Below are 5,129 nucleotides of genomic sequence, written 5' to 3' on the forward strand. Positions count from 1 at the left end.
CTTGGCGCCTGCTGCTTCCTGTGTACATTGTACGCTAACAGTGCGTGAAATAAAGTTTTTTTTTGTTTTTTTATTACATTGCTGGATTCTACAGGCGGGATGCTTTGACACGCCCACTGATGATGTCACCACTTCCTGGTCATCCAATTGTCCTCCAGCATGTGATAGCAACCAATGAAATAATCAGGAAGTGGTGACCTTACCAAGGGTTAATGTTAGAGTTATATTCCAGTCACATCCCAAGCTGCTTTCACAGTGGTTTTGCTTTTGGAGGTAAAAGCTTAGCTGCTGCTTTAGATGTGACTGGAGATAAAAGCTGTGATGCAGCTTTGGATGTGACAGGAGGTTAAAGCATTGCAGCTTTGGAAGTGACGATCAAAAGCTGTGATGCAGCTTTGATTGTGACTGGAGGTAAAAGCTTTGCAGGTATATAGATGTGACGAGGTAAACGCTTTGATGCAGCATTGGCTATGACTGGAGGTAGGTCTTCATATGGCTTTGGGTGTGATTGGAGGGAAAAGCTTTGCTGCTTTGGATGTGACTGGAGTAGGACATGATCTGGGTTGCAGGATTTCATGGTTTTGCTCCTTTGTCGCAGACTTCTCGCCAACGAACTGGGAGTGGGGGGGATCTGGCAGGACAGGCCTGCTGTGTAAATGGTGGATATATGGGGGCAGCAGGACCACTCCCATATTTGGGGCGCCGTTGGCGAGTGTGAGGGGCACAAGGCCGGGATATGGGCTCTGGCACTTTCTTTGGCGATGCTCTGCAGAGCAGGAACACTGAATGTTAATGAGACCGCCATCCACAGAGAACAAGGCTGTGACAGGCGGGGGCTTATAGGGGCATTTACCTCCTCTCCAGCTGGCATATGGGCTGCGGCAGGGCGGAGGTTAAGGCCGGGTGTAGATCCGCTGTGGATAATGCTGCATTATTTCCAGGGCGTGAATGACATTGGATCTGAGCACAGGGCTGCCCGTCTCTCTGGTTACAACCTGAAGAAGCGGAACACCATATTTAAAGGGGATGTCCACCTATCACTGGTGGTTTAGTTTATAATCACCTCTCTATGTACAGATCTTGCTGTGTTTGTGCTTATACATATCTGCCAAGCTGCAGGGTAAAGAATGGAGGATAAATATACCCGCAGCCTGAGCCATTAGTAAAGCAAGTACCACCACAGTGACAGGAGAAGCAGCAGAGGTCAGGGATGCAATCATCTGCAGGATATATGTGTCTTTCAAGACGTGGCGGAGCGATGTTCTGCAGAGGTGTAATAATCTACAGGCTATATCACAATGAATCTGTCAGGAGGTGGAGAAGCGATGTTCTGCAGAGAGGTCAGTGGTGTAATAATCTGCAGGATATATCACTATGTATCTGTCAGGAGGAGGAGGAGCGATGTTCTGAAGAGAGGTCAGTGGTGTAATAATCTGCAGGATATAGCACTATGTATCTGTCAGGAGGAGGAGGAGCGATGCTCTGAAGAGAGGTCAGTGGTGTAATAATCTGCAGGATATATCACTATGTATCTGTCAGGAGGTGGAGGAGGGATGTTCTGCAGAGAGGTCAGTGGTGTAATAATCTGCAGGATATATCACAATGAATCTGTCAGGAGGTGGAGAAGCGATGTTCTGCAGAGAGGTCAGTGGTGTAATAATCTGCAGGATATATCACTATGTATCTGTCAGGAGGTGGAGAAGCGATGCTCTGAAGAGAGGTCAGTGGTGTAATAATCTGCAGGATATATCACTGTATCTGACAGGTGAAGAAGCGATGTTCTGCAGAGAGGTCAGTGGTGTAATAATCTGCAGGATATATCACTATGTAACTGCCAGGAGGTGGTGGAGCGATGTTCTGCAGAGAGGTCAGTAGTGTAATAATCTGCAGGATATATCACAATGAATCTGTCAGGAGGTGGAGAAGCGATGCTCTGAAGAGAGGTCAGTGGTGTAATAATCTGCAGGATATATCACTGTATCTGACAGGTGAAGAAGCGATGTTCTGCAGAGAGGTCAGTGGTGTAATAATCTGCAGGATATATCACTGTATCTGTCAGGAGATGGAGGAGCGATGTTCTGCAGAGAGGTCAGTGGTGTAATACTCTGCAGGATATATCACTATGTATCTGTCGAGGTGGAGGAGCGATGTTCTGCAGAGAGGTCAGTGGTGTAATAATCTGCAGGATATATCACTATGTATCTGTCAGGATGTGGAGGAGCGATGTTCTGCAGAGAGGTCAGAGGTGTAATAATCTGCAGGATATATCACTATGTATCTGTCAGGAGGTGGAGAAGCGATGCTCTGAAGAGAGGTCAGTGGTGTAATAATCTGCAGGATATATCACAATGAATCTGTCAGGAGGTGGAGAAGCGATATTCTGCAGAGAGGTCAGTGGTGTAATAATCTGCAGGATATATCACAATGAATCTGTCAGGAGGTGGAGGAGCGATGTTCTGCAGAGAGGTCAGTGGTGTAATAATCTGCAGGATATATCACTATGTATCTGTCTGGAGGTGGAGGGGTGATGTTCTGCAGAGAGGTCAGTGGTGTAATAATCTGCAGGATATATCACTATCTGTCAGGAGGTGGAGGAGCGATGTTCTGCAGAGAGGTCAGTGGTGTAATAATCTGCAGGATATATCACTGTCAGGAGGTGGAGGAGTGATGTTCTGCAGAGAGGTCAGTGGTGTAATAATCTGCAGGATATATCACAATGAATCTGTCAGGAGGTGGAGGAGCGATGTTCTGCAGAGAGGTCAGTGGTGTAATAATCTGCAGGATATATCACAATGAATCTGTCAGGAGGTGGAGAAGCGATGTTCTGCAGAGAGGTCAGTGGTGTAATAATCTGCAGGATATATCACTATGTATCTGTCAGGACGTGGAGGAGCGATGTTCTGCAGAGAGGTCAGTGGTGTAATAATCTGAAGATATATCACTATGTATCTGTCAGGAGGTGGAGGAGCGATGTTCTGCAGAGACGTCAGTGGTGTAATATGCAGGATATATCACTATGTATCTGTCAGGAGGTGGAGGAGCGATGTTCTGCAGAGAGGTCAGTGGTGTAATAATCTGCAGGATATATCACAATGAATCTGTCAGGAGGTGGAGGAGCGATGCTCTGCAGAGAGGTCAGTGGTGTAATAATCTGCAGGATATATCACAATGAATCTGTCAGGAGGTGGAGAAGCGATGCTCTGCAGAGAGGTCAGTGGTGTAATAATCTGCAGGATATATCACTATCTGTCAGGAGGTGGGGGAGCGATGTTCTGCAGAGAGGTCAATGGTGTAATAATCTACAGGCTATATCACAATGAATCTGTCAGGAGGTGGAGGAGCGATGTTCTGCAGAGAGGTCAGTGGTGTAATAATCAGCAGGATATATCACAATGAATCTGTCAGGAGGTGGAGGAGCGATGATCTGCAGAGAGGTCAGTGGTGTAATAATCTGCAGGATATATCACAATCTGTCAGGAGGTGGAGGAGCGATGTTCTGCAGAGAGGTCAGTGGTGTAATAATCTGCAGGATATATCACAATGAATCTGTCAGGAGGTGGAGGAGCGATGTTCTGCAGAGAGGTCAGTGGTGTAATAATCTGCAGGATATATCAATGAATCTGTCAGGAGGTGGAGGAGCGATGTTCTGCAGAGAGGTCAGTGGTGTAATAATCTGCAGGATATATCACAATGAATCTGTCAGGAGGTGGAGGAGTGATGTTCTGCAATGAGGTCAGAGGTGTAATAATCTGCAGGATATTTCATGATGTATCAGGAGATGGAGGAGCGATGTTCTGCAGAGAGGTCAGTGGTGTAATAATCTGCAGGATATATCACTATGTAACTGCCAGGAGGTGGTGGAGCGATGTTCTGCAGAGATGTCAGTAGTGTAATAATCTGCAGGATATATCACTATGTATCTGTCAGGAGGTGGAGGAGCGATGTTCTGCAAAGAGGTCAGTGGTGTAATAATCTGCAGGATATATCACTATGTATCTGTCAGGAGGTGGAGGAGCGATGTTCTGCAGACAGTTCAGTGGTGTAATAATCTGCAGGATATATCACTATGTGTCTGTCAGGAGGTGGAGGAGCGATGTTCTGCAGTGAGGTCAGAGGTGTAATAATCTGCAGGATATTTCATGATGTATCGGGGTGGAGGAGTGATGTTCTTCAGAGAGCTCAGTGGAGTAATAATCTGCAGGAAATATCACTATCAGGAGGTGGAGGAGTGATGTTCTGCAGAGAGGTCAGTGGAGTAATAATCTGCAGGAAATATCACTATCAGGAGGTGGAGGAGCGATGTTCTGCAGAGAGGTCAGTGATGTAATAATCTGCAGGATATATCCACTATGTATCTGTCAGGAGGTGGAGGAGTGATGTTCTGCAGACAGTTCAGTGGTGTAATAATCTGCAGGATATATCACTGTGTATCTGTCAGGAGGTGGAGGAGCGATGTTCTGCAGAGAGGTCAGTGGTCTAATAATCTGCAGGATATATCACTGTGTATCTGTCAGGAGGAGGAGGAGCGATGTTCTGCAGAGAGGTCAGTGGTGTAATCTGCAGGATATATCACTGTCAGGAGGTGGAGGAGCGATGATCTGCAGAGAGGTCAGTGGTGTAATAATCTGCAGGATATATCACTATGTATCTGTCAGGAGATGGAGGAGTGATGTTCTGCAGAGAGGTCAGTGGTGTAAAAATCTGCAGGATATATCACTATGTATCTGTCAGGAGGTGGAGGAGCGATGTTCTGCAGAGAGGTCAGTGGTCTAATAATCTGCAGGATATATCACTATGTATGTCAGGAGGAGGAGGAGCGATGTTCTGCAGAGAGGTCAGTGGTGTAATAATCTGCAGGATATATCACTCTGTCAGGAGGTGGAGGAGCGATGTTCTGCAGAGAGGTCAGTGGTGTAATAATCTGCAGGACATATCACTATGTATCTGTCAGGAGGTGGAGGAGCGATGTTCTGCAGAGAGGTCAGTGGTGTAATAATCTGCAGGATATATCACTATGTATCTGTCAGGAGGTGGAGGAGTGATGTTCTGCAGAGAGGTCAGTGGTGTAATAATCTGCAGGATATATCACTGTATCTGTCAGGAGGAGGAGGAGCGATGTTCTGCAGAGA

Source organism: Ranitomeya imitator, chromosome 1, assembly GCF_032444005.1.
Source record: "Ranitomeya imitator isolate aRanImi1 chromosome 1, aRanImi1.pri, whole genome shotgun sequence".
In the NCBI taxonomy this organism is placed as follows: domain Eukaryota; kingdom Metazoa; phylum Chordata; class Amphibia; order Anura; family Dendrobatidae; genus Ranitomeya; species Ranitomeya imitator.